This window comes from Siniperca chuatsi, linkage group LG7, assembly GCF_020085105.1.
Source record: "Siniperca chuatsi isolate FFG_IHB_CAS linkage group LG7, ASM2008510v1, whole genome shotgun sequence".
Classification (NCBI taxonomy): domain Eukaryota; kingdom Metazoa; phylum Chordata; class Actinopteri; order Centrarchiformes; family Sinipercidae; genus Siniperca; species Siniperca chuatsi.
The window spans coordinates 9,176,888-9,189,730 of record NC_058048.1 but is presented as its reverse complement, the minus strand read 5'-3'; the positions used below and the strand labels follow the sequence as shown (position 1 = coordinate 9,189,730).

The following is a 12,843-nucleotide window of genomic DNA, read 5'->3' as shown; positions in this document are numbered from 1 at the left end:
GGTTTAAAGGTTTTAGACTGACCAGCAAACTGTGCAACAGATAAAAAGGTTGTAATGTCTTAATTTTATACCGTTTTAGGCTACTTATTTTACCCTAAAAATCATTCCCATGGACCGAACGTATTACCTGAAAGCTGCACTGTGCCTCTGGGAAAACACAGGATCTACTAACAAAATGTGTTACTTCAGCTTTCTTGACCATTTGAACTAGTTTGTTCAAGAAAAGAAACACTTTCTTTTACCATATCTTTTTCTGTAGTAAAAAGTTGAAATGGATGAATATAGAATTACATACATTTAAATGTGTGATTTAAAGCAGTTGGGGATACTCTGCTAAGCTCGTAACAGTAGCTTTACAGGATGAGTTTAGCTGCTGCTGTAGTTAATGCAAATTTGCACAATGTTTTCACACAGAAAAAAAAAAATCTATAGCATAATTACTTTTTATTTGGTAAAACAGATGCCAAAAACTCAGATTCAGGTCTTAACTCAAATTGGACCACGTGTGTAGTTACTGTGCTTTTGGAGAGAGATTTGAGTGCATTTGTTTTAATCTTAACTGATATGAAGTGCTGAAAGACTAAATGAGCTGAACTTGGACAACTTTGCAACAAACAACAATCAGAATATGGGCCGCTCTGGTGTTGTCTGTTAACAATAAGATTATCTCTGACTGTGGTAGAGCTACTGTAAGTGGAGGAGCAGAAATTAATACATTCAAGAAATCCACATCTTAAGTGTGCAGCTGTTTTATGTTGTAAAAAATAGCCAAAGATATCTCAAAACAGGGTTAGGAGCAAGAAAACGTGACCAGGGCATCCCCACTTTTGACTGAGCTCTTTGACTTTCCAACAAGGAATGTGAACCAACCTCATAAAGAGGCACTCGCTTATGGGCCCCTGACCACCAAGACCCTGGGTCCATGCCACGAGGCTTGTTCATTAATCCATCCCTGCGTGGATATGTAACGTGCACCACGATCACATTGGGATCAACAAAGTCATTAGGGTTCATCCTCTGGGGACCATGAATGTCTGCACAAATATTTCAGGCTGGACCAAAGTGGTGGACCAACATTACCATCCCTACAGCCGCTAGCATGGCTAAAAAGCCTCTAGTACGTATTTATTCTAGATAGGGGCTGTAAGCATACTGAGACGGTCATGTCCGCCCTGCCAAACAGCTCTTGAGTAAGTTACTGAATGCCCAGCAGTCTAGCTGCTCAGCTCTGCAGTTCAGTCTGATCTCCTTGTGAAGAAGCTAAACAGCTGTATGTATCTTCTTGTAGGCATACAGCTCCCACCCTCCCGGTGTCCCTGTGGCAGAAATCGAACATACCCCATAGGCGTGACTGTGATTTCACAGCTCTGGGTTTGTGCTGCAGCAGCTGGACAGCTCCTATTTTATAATCCTACAAGTTTTGTCTTCAGATCTACAAGAGAACTACTTTAAAACAACACACAAGTATTTATTCTCAGAGGCAGGCGTTTTGTCTGTATATTTATTTAAGTAGTCGAAGATGACGCAGTTCTAACTGCTAGCAACCTCAGGGTAGGAAAGCCAGCCAACACTTTCATCAGGAACTCTTCAACTTCAGCTTAGTGCACACCACACCTGTCCATACAAAGGGTTTTATTACAACAGGCACACACCTTGTGACAACAGAGCACTTGCCCTGCAAGAGACACTTTAAAAAAATTAAAAACACACATTTTATGCCTTTGTGTTAACTTCAGTAGTCGGAACGAGGGTTGGGATGGAAATACAGTGTTCACACTGACTTTCAGTGTTTTCATACAAACATCCATTGGGCTTTGTCTGAAATTTTTTTTTTTTTTTTAATTTTAAATTTATGATTCTTGTATCTGTTTTTACTAATTCCTTGTTTATTGTGTTGTTTGTTTTTGCTGATTGTGATCTTGCGAGTGTTTCTTGTTCTCAGGTCTCTCTTCGAAAAGAGATCTTAATCTCTATGAGACTGCCTGATTAAATAAATTTCAATAAATTATAAAAAAATAACAATCGGGATGACGTAAACATGGTGTGTCTTTGTTCCTTTGTTAAGTGGCCATGGTATAAGAGCCATACTGCACTCTCAGGTGTTTTGATGTAGAAAATAATTTACACATCCACATTTTTCATGTATCAGGGGTCCTGTATTATTTGTTGCTAGTAGCTCCACTGAGTTAACTTCAGTTCCAGACAAAGTTAACAGCGGGTTGATCATATGGAGGTGGTTCAGTTTCTGGAGGGCAGATGTGAAACAAACTACCGTCCTCTGCAAAATGTTACACAACTCTATCCCTTCACCTAAAGCAGCCCCCAGTGCAGAATGAAGAATGCATAAAACAGGATAGAAAATAATAATGTACAAGTGCCACAAGACAGCAGCTACATTTATGGGATTAAAGTTAAAAGACAACCAGGCAGACCTGTGCCTTTGGGTTTTATTGTTCAAGTTCAAGGTTGAGGACAGCAATGAATGTTTGTATGTAATGTATGTTAGCCTACGTCATTGCTCACTTAATAATAAAAATACAGCAGAGCCACCGCAGCCCTGATATCACCATATAGCTAAACAAGCTAAGGTATTTCTAACAATGTGTCAGTGTTCATCTTTTGCATTAATATGTCATTGTAAGCTTCTAGCTGTCACTGTAAGCTTACTTAATTCTGATTACTTAGTTTACCAATTAGTTGACAAAAGCTAATATTTTTTGCAATAACATCAACTGAAAATCTCAAAGCAGACACATTTTTATTTAAAAAAAAAAATCTAGGTGGTATTTGCATTGTCAACACTCATGTCACGTCACCATAACTAGACTATTTTTCCCTCAGAAATGTTGAGTTAGTGAAACTATAAAGAACAGAGCAGTGACCACTGCATACATGAATTGTCCACAACCATAACCCTGACCCTTTAACTAAAACAACGTGTGTTCTGACATTGGACAGGTGAGAATAGGTAGTCTTTTTATTGTCAAATGAATGAAAAGTAAACAATTGTTTGTATCAAAGATACACACACGCACACACAGATCAAAGTTATAGAATCTTCGCGTGACAATCCATGTGACATCACTGTGATGTCAGAACAACTGTTTTAAGTACATATCAAACTCAGAATTCTGACTTTAAACTCAGAATTCTAACTCAGGTGCACAAGGTCACAAGATTAAAAAGTAGATTATTTATCATTTTACAAGACAGTGATGTTACATTGTGCCAACACAATGGAAAAATACTGGCAGTGGAGGCATTCCAGACTCCAAGAAAAATATAAGAAAGAAAGGGAATTCTGGTCAAATGACTGCATTCATAACAGCCAGAAAGTACAGAGCCTGGAAGATAAAGTCCAGGCTCTCCAAGCAGAGCTGAAAACTGCAAAGGAGAGTGAGAGTGAACTAATGAAGGAGCTAAAAATCTGCAAAGATAACAATAAGAAGCTTGTCCAGAACAAGGCTGCCTTGGAAGAATCTATAGAGATAAACAATGGAAAAAATAAACAGATTAAGTTGAGACTCGAACAGAAGCTAGCTAAAACTGAGGAAGACCACGAGAAAATGGTAACAGAACTGAAACAGAAGTTCAAGGAAACTGCATTAAGCAAGCAAGCAGCCTTTGACAACAGGCTGTCACAGAATTGTGAAGAAACAGAGAGTCTAATTAAAGAGCAGGAACAAAGATATCAGCGTAAGTTAGAGGAATGTGAAAAACAGTACCATAAGAAGGAGCAGGAGTACAAAAGAGAAGTTGAGAACTTAAAAAAACAGATGTTAGAAAGTGAAGAAGCAAGAGGAAGATATGACGAAGAAGAAAGGAAAAAAAAGGAAGCTTTTAGATATGAAACTATCCTCAAACGCAAGAGCCTTGAAACGAAGATAAAGGCGTTACAAATGACAATTAAAGAGATGAAGAATAAGGAAGACATAAATCAGAAGGCTTCTGTTCTACAGAACATTGTCCAACATAAAATCCAAATAATTGAAAACAAAAATATCGAGTTAACTTCTTTAAAGAAGGATAAGCAACAACTACAAGACAGTTTGTGCAGAGAAAGTGACAAAAATGCAATCCTGGTGGTTAAATTAAACAATGCGAAGGACACTTGCAAGCGTCTAGAGAAAGAAAAAAGAGAAGAACACTCCAAACTCAATGAAACAAAAGCAGAGCTAAATAAGGCCAACAGAGCAAAGCTCGACCTGAATGACACTGTCACACATCTAAAATATAAAGTGAAGGCCAGCGAGCCAGAAATTAGTAAGCTGAGAGCCAAAATCAGCAAACTGGAGACCGATAAGCTGCGTTTTAAGGCGGATCTAGAGGCACTGTCTATGATCACTGAGACCAAGAAATTAAAAAGCAGAATCATCACTCTCAAAAGACGCTACATAGACGACAATGAGCAAGTGGGGATGAATGAATGCACTGAAGCAGCATATCAACAGCAAGTTGTCTTCCTTAAGAAAAGCCTGGATTGCTGTTTAAGGGCCCAGCAGAATAATTCCAGGTCAGTTAAAAGGGAGAAGGAGTATCTTGAGAACAAAGCTGAGCATTTAGACAAGACCACTAGCTATTACATCAGATTATTAAACGAAAAGATTGTGGAGGTGCAAAATTTAAAAAAAGAACTAAAAGACACTAATCTGCAGCTTCAAAAGGCAACAAAGCCGGCACAGGAGAGAGTAAGATCTTGGATTAATAAAAAAGTCCGAAGTCGAATTGCCCAAGTTGCCCCAGAGGTTGCAGAGGAAACACCATCTCTTTACCCCGATGACTGGCAGCCACCAGGCCTCCCAGATGAAACTATCACATCTGTCCATTCCTGCTCGGATGGCATGGTATCAGCATCCTTGCAGCCACATCCTTGTACAGATGCCAGTATCGTACTTGTGAAGCCGTTTGATGGGCTCCCACCAGCCGACATCTAAAACTCCCCTAAAATTGTAAACCACCTCCAGTCAAGAAAATCACCATTCTCCTCCCGTGACCCATGACACCATGAAAATGAAAACCTCCTCCTCAGGACAGCAGCACCATGTCTTTGCTCAGTGCTGTAAACGCCTGAGCGGCGTGGTGCAGCATGTCAGGGCGACATGGTGGCTCAGTGGTTAGCACTGTGGCCTCACAGAAGGTCCTGGGTTCAGCCCACTTGTTTCTGTGTGGAGTCTTCACGTTCTTCCTGTGTCTGCGTGGGTTTACTCCGAGTACTTCGGTTTCCTCCCACACTCCAAAGACATGATGTCTGGACAAATTGGAAACTCTAAATTGGCGACAAAAAATAGGCCAAAACAAAACTAATAATAAATAATAATAAAAAAAAGAAATAAAGTTGAAGCTGAAGTTATTTCCTGTATATGCACTACCTTTAAGATTATGACTTCCTTCTTTGATGGGTGTCATATTCTGCAGTGCTAATAATTCATGAATTAACTGCTGCCACTTTGTGTCTCATAATAAGGTACACTACAAGTAATATCGTAATTATAGAGAACAGTGGTTTTCCACTGAGACCAGGTAAATATGAGGAGTTGTTAAGTGATTAACGATATAGGAGAAGAAGAAAAAAACATTTTTGCTACACAAAATTTTTTATATATATACTTTTCTCAAATTGTTTGAAATGTTTTACCTCCTCGAAACGCTGTTCCCTTCACACATTGTTTCATGGCAATTAAAACAAATGACTTACATGAAACAATGTGTGAAGGAAAAAGCGTTTTCTTTGGCTGAAGTGCTCATCTTCATCAATCGTGTCATCTCTAGGCTATTAAACCAAAAATATTTGGAACTTGTGATCTATTACAAGCTGAATTTAAGAAAACATATAAACATAATGTAAGGAGTACACATGAATGGAGTTGTTGATTAAATAGGACAGCAGAATTAGTTGATTGTTGTTTAGAAATGATCAAATCTTATATCTTGTTCTACTTTTCCAGTGAGCTGAAGACTGAAAAACTTGTTCACATGTAGCTGATCAGTTCTTTCTTTTACTAAATGGAGATATACTGAGTAAAGAGTCAGTTCTCCCTCTCAACGGCAGCTGTCACTGCTGTCAGGTGTCAAAGGTCACCTGCTCCAAATACAGCTGAGAGATTGAATAATTTACAGTTATTCTTGTTGATTCTCATGTACACACAGGTTGGCCACATTGGTGAGGACTCGGTTGACTGCAATGATTGATAGTGATTCCAAACTAATCGTTGTTCACTTGTGTGATTTTTCAGGACAAAGACTGAGAAGTTGAATCTATCTAAAAGATTAAATCAAACCTTTCTTGTGGAAGTTTTTCAACAGTACTCAGACTACAATCTACAACAGTATGCCACCATGAAAAGATAATTGCTCAGTTTCTTGTTTTAGCAACATATTTTATGTTCAGTATGCTTACAGCCCCTATCTAGAATAAATACGTACTAGAGGCTTTTTAGCCATGTTAGCGGCTGTAGGGATGGTAATGTTGGTCCACCACTTTGGTCCAGCCTGAAATATTTGTGCAGACATTCATGGTCCCCAGAGGATGAACCCTAATGACTTTGTTGATCCCAATGTGATCGTGGTGCACGTTACATATCCACGCAGGGATGGATTAATGAACAAGCCTACGTGGCATGGACCCAGGGGTCTTGGTGGTCAGGGGGCCCATAAGCGAGTGCCTCTTTATGAGGTTGGTTCACATTCCTTGTTGGAAAGTCAAAGAGCTCAGTCAAAAGTGGGGATGCCCTGGTCACGTTTTCTTGCTCCTAACCCTGTTTTGAGATATCTTTGGCTATTTTTACAACATAAAACAGCTGCACACTTAAGATGTGGATTTCTTGAATGTATTAATTTCTGCTCCTCCACTTACAGTAGCTCTACCACAGTCAGAGATAATGTCTTATTGTTAACAGACAACACCAGAGCGGCCCATATTCTGATTGTTGTTTGTTGCAAAGTTGTCCAAGTTCAGCTCATTTAGTCTTTCAGCACTTCATATCAGTTAAGATTAAAACAAATGCACTCAAATCTCTCTCCAAAAGCACAGTAACTACACACGTGGTCCAATTTGAGTTAAGACCTGAATCTGAGTTTTTGGCATCTGTTTTACCAAATAAAAAGTAATTATGCTATAGATTTTTTTTTTTAATTCTGTGAAAACATTGTGCAAATTTGCATTAACTACAGCAGCAGCTAAACTCATCCTGTAAAGCTACTGTTACGAGCTTAGCAGAGTATCCCCAACTGCTTTAAATCACACATTTAAATGTATGTAATTCTATATTCATCCATTTCAACTTTTTACTACAGAAAAAAGATATGGTAAAAGAAAGTGTTTCTTTTCTTGAACAAACTAGTTCAAATGGTCAAGAAAGCTGAAGTAACACATTTTGTTAGTAGATCCTGTGTTTTCCCAGAGGCACAGTGCAGCTTTCAGGTAATACGTTCGGTCCATGGGAATGATTTTTAGGGGTAAAATAAGTAGCCTAAAACGGTATAAAATTAAGACATTACAACCTTTTTATCTGTTGCACAGTTTGCTGGTCAGTCTAAAACCTTTAAACCCTTTTTTTCTTAACTTCACCGCCTCTGTAGTTTCTTATCTCTGCCTTCGGAGGGCAGTGTGAATCAAGGGCATGATGGCCCTTTTCTTCTAAACTCCCCGACCATTGTTTTCTCACAAATACAACATGTCAAGTCGTAATTATGAGAGAGAGAAAACAATATTTCATTTTAATATTTTTGTGTCACTGAACATCAAGATTTGTATCAAAGTAAAGTATAAGAAACATGTCAGATTGTAATGATGAACGATGCAAAGAAAGTGAGAGTTGCTGTAAATGGTACACTGGACTTTGGATTCACTGCTTCTCATTTTGGGGCAAACCCAGGATCCAAGTCTGCTCTCAAAGGGCTTTACACAAAGCTCCTACACAGGGACACCAAGTGCTTCGTAGGTCAGCAGCAAATCCTTATGGGCCTGCCAGATACACAGTTGTTTCACACAAGCATGAATATCGCTACAAAAATAGACTGAACATCATCATTAGTGAAACAAATGCATGACAGCACTTTCAGGAAGTAAATTAACTACTAACCTTGGAAATCTGAGCTTTTCTAAACTGCAAGTTCTTGATAGAATTATTACGGAGTCAAGATATTCCTAAAAGCAAAAACAGGTGTCTTTCACGTTCTTGTACAAACAGTAGGGCAACGTGCATAAAATACACACCGCAACTTACAAAATATTTCAAAGAATGTAAATGACATCCGTGATTAAGAGTACAAGGGTGTGAATGACTACAGAGGAGCAAACAAAAGACGGGATGTACAACAGTACCTCCATTTTGTTTATGACCCCACCAAGGGCACTTTGGTCCACGTTAGAGGCAGAAAGCACCGAGCTGAACTGAGCCTGCGTCTTCTTCACGTTGTCTGTCAGGTCTTTCAGCTTCTTTTCCAGCCGCATGATATTGGAATCTGCTTTAAGCTGCACCTTCTGAATATTCTCAGTGAATGTCTTGTGCAGGTTGTCCCTGTCCAGCTGAACCTGTGTGACATGTACACAGGAGCACAAGTGCGCACACACACACACACACAAAAACAGATGCAAAAACATTCATATAAATACCCACAAGTGCACAAAGTATCTGGCTCACATAATTCAAGCGAACATTTGAGCAACATGACACTGCGCAACTCAGTCTCAGCTTTTACCTTGCTGATTTTCTGATCCAGCTCCTTACATTCCAATTTCAGCTCTTTCAGCTCCTTTTGACGCTGCTTTCTGACCTTGTGATCGAAATTCTGTCAGAAACAGTGTCACAAATCAACCTTATGCCTATGTACAATATGCTACATGTCACTTACTAAGAAACATGCTAAGCAAGGCACCAATTAAGGCACTGGTAGCAACAAATATAAGTGCACAAGTTGCAACAGTAAACTCAGTTTCAAAAATTCACAAACATCGACACCAACGTAACCTTTTTTTCCGCGTAGTATTTGGTTTTCTTCAGATTTTCAGCTATTTCCTCCTTGATTTTCGAGAGACGCTCAGCTAAATGTTTGTTATCCTCCAAAAGAGAAACCAGGGCCATTTTCTTTTTATTCAGTTTTGTCTTCATGTCTTCATTTTGTTTCTTAAGAAAAGCCAATAAAACATACCATGAAAATAAAAAACTGGATCAAAACTACTGCTGCAACAATTAGTCAAACGACAGAAAATTAACTGTCAACAATTCTGAGTCATTTATCGAGTGCGCACTTATACCCTGAGTGACACCGCCATATCCTCATCCTGTTGTATGGAGTCAACGAGTGCACTAGCCTCACTGAAAGCTTTGTTGTGGTTGTCTATAAGAGCGTCGATGTAGCTGCGACAATCATCCTCTCTCTTACTGGTCACATTTATCCTCATGTTGTCCAGCTCTTGTGTCACCAACTCCATCTTTTTCTCATAATCTGCTTGAATTTCTACTCAAATAGAGAGAAGAAAAATACAGCTCCCACTTAGTTTGTGAATGAGTTGAATTTAACTCAAAGTGAGATTAGTTGTTTACCTGTGAGTTTCTTCTCCCAGTTGTTCCTTGTTTTAGTCATTTCTTCATCATGTTTCTGTTGAGACAACAACCAAACTGGTGTTTGTAGCATAAATGATTACTTGTTGAAATATATCAGGGTAAAGAGAAACATTAAATCCACAGACCTTTAAGTGTAGAAATAAAATAGACTTAGTGTACTACAAACCACTTCAAGCTCCTTGACAAGTTTTTCATTGTCGACCTCCTGCATGCTGACTCTCTTTTCCTTATACAGCTCAGTCTCTAATCGCTCTTTCTGCACCACCTCAGTGGAGACTAAACCATCTGCTTTCAACTCAGAGAGCGTGTTCTGGTGTTCACACAGGAGGTGCTTCATCTTCTGCTTATACTCCTAGTGGGGAAAAAATGTGCAATATAAAATTAATTCAGCCATTAAATCTGTCCATGGACAATATTTGCTTGCCAGTTTTCAATACACACTAAAATGTGCCAAAAGTTGGGTGAGTATTCCTATGGAAACCCAGTATTCATGCTAAATTATATTTTGACCTATCATTAGGCCCTGCCGTGAGTATCATCCTGTGCCATCATAAATCTACTGACAGACCTAACTTACCTTTAAGCTGCCTTTAAATCCTACTCTGGCCTGAGCAAAGAGCAGCAGGCGGCTTGACTCGGCCTTATATCTACATTGTATCTGCTTAGGCTAAGCTACAGTGGCTGGCCCAACTGGCTTGTTTAGGCAGTTTCATTTGAGTACCATGGCCCACTCAGTTGTCCAACCATCATCGCTGTACATACTTACTGACTAATAGCCACTAGTTAGCAACACCTCTGGTATGAGAAACCTTTCTTACCATCCATCCATCCATCCATTTTCTACCGCTTGGTCCCGTTAGGGGTCGCGGGTGACTGGAAGCCTATCCCAGTGACTTTGGGCCTTAGGCAGGGTACACCCTGGACAGTGGCCAACTCGTCGCAGGGCTAACACAGACACAGACAAGGACAGACAACCATTCACTCTCACATTCATTCAATACGGGCAATTTAGAGTTATCAATTAACCTACACATGCATGTCTTTGGACGGTGGGAGGAAGCCGGAGAACCCGGAGAGAACCCACGGTAACACGGCCTTTCTTACCAGTAAGGGATAATGTGCAGTGAGCTGGTTATTATTGTGAAATTAACCCCGACAGGGTGATGCAGGACCCCTGTTGGGTGTACATTATCCCACTTATTACTTACTAAAAAAATCAATAATTTGACACCAAGTGATTTTAAAACTTTTCTTTTTTTTTGCCACAGGGCTTCTTTCTGCAGATTGATATGATTGGACTCCAGAGTCAATGATCAGAAATGCGTCCATAGCAACGGTCTGTTATTCATAGCAGCGGTCTGCTCTTCAGAAATAACAGATCGTAGAATGCCGTAATTGACCAATCAGAATCGAGGATTCAACAAAGCCGTGAAATAAAACAAAATTAAGTTGTGTGTGAGTGTAAGAGTGCAGGCAACTCTACAGGGTCATCAGGCGGGCACCCAATAACTGGCTTTATGTTGGTCTACTAATTCAATAATACAAGTGATGTATTTCAAGTGACATATATGATTAATGACAAACTGAGTGCTACTATCTGGTAAATGTGATGCGATCACATGATTTTTCCAGACTTTTTAAATTGAGAGGACAACCAGTAAATGCCACTAAAGAAATGGCTGACGCACAATGGATTGTGGGATACTAAGGATAGCAAAAGATACACTGGTTGACCACATTTGAGGAGCCTTTAAAATGGGACAGCCTTGTTACCTGTTCTGACATATTCTGGCTTAAAATACAGACTTGGGTAAATTTAGTTTGTGAATTTGGGTGCAGTCTGACTGTGCAGCTACAGTGTATCTGTGTATTAACCTCACCTTGATCTTTACTCGGTGGCGCCTCTTATTCTCTTCCATGTCCTTCTCTAAGGTTTCCCATTCAGCCTTGGCCTCCTCTATTTGTCTGTCTGTGATCTCCTTTAGGGTGTTGAGCTTTTCCGTCTCCAGCTGATAGTACTTTATCTCCTCTTTCTGTTCATGCACCTGCACTCTAAGGCGCACAATGTGCTCTTCCAGCTGAAATACAGAAATGTATTTTAATGTGGGCATGTCTGAGCCAGACATGTTCAGTAGCTTTTAATTAAGTAAATAAGAAAGTAAAATTGTATTTATATAGTAACAGGAGAAAAGGTTAAGAACACATACAAAACAGAATAGAGTACATGTCTCAAGCACAAAAGCTCTGACCTGCTCCCTGGTAATCTCCTCCTGGTGAGGCCACAAATCAATGTGGGCTTCCTCGCTTTGCAGACTTTTTTCCTTGTGCCTTTGTTTTTGGGTGGCTGGGCAAAAGTCAACATAATAGAAAAAGTTAAAACTGCTTCCTACACGCAACCTGGCGTATTTCTTTAACATTGTTGCTGTGGCGAGTATCTAGCCCCAGTCTGTGCTTCTCATGAATGTACTGATAACACATGAGAAGCACAAACTGGGGCGACCAGCAGCCAAATATGAAATTCACACACTAACCAAGCGTTAGTTGCTAGGTAGCTAACTGATAACGTTGGATATTTACTGTAGTTAGCTCACTATGAACCCACATGGTTGTAATTAATTAATTTAAAGAACGCTTTAGTTACTCACCATCGTATATATTGCACAGGCAATTTTTGTTGGTCTTTTTGAGAAGCTAGTACACCGTTAGCACCTTAACACAGATTAGTCCACTTCTATCTCAAACCTGCTGTATCAAAACATCGGGTCTGAAACATGCGTCGCCATAGCAACACGAGGATGCAGTTATTATTCCACTGAATACAACGGGGCTTTATTGGCGAACAGACTTTGACATTACCAAAGCAAGTCTGAAAAAAAAACATGTAGATAAACTGAAGAATTGTGCTATTAAAAATTAGGGGTGACATGTGTGCTCATATTTACAGGCATATATTTCCTATGCTCTGTGGAAACCAACTAACAGCTGCTGACTATTATTAATAATACATCTATGCTGACTGCACATTGCTACTCTGCTGATTCAATACTCCACACTGACCACCAGCTACAGAAACCTCAAAACGTCAAAACTCAAACACACAATTCCCAATGGGTTTAAAAATACAGCCACCACTAGGTGGAGACATTGGGTGCCAGGAGAGGGCAGCATATGTACATTTATATTTTGTATTCATTCTATTGTACAAGATACAAGATAACTTTATTGATCGTTTTACAACACAGAGTTGTATAACGTTATGTTGATTGTCGTTCCCATT

At 39.5% G+C, this 12,843-nt stretch overlaps 1 pseudogene; it reads right to left on the bottom strand.

Annotated features, from left to right (window-relative positions):
• Positions 1–7,687: 7,687 nt before the first annotated feature.
• Positions 7,688–12,397, bottom strand: LOC122878593 (annotated as a pseudogene).
• Between the last annotated feature and the right edge of the window lie 446 nt (positions 12,398–12,843).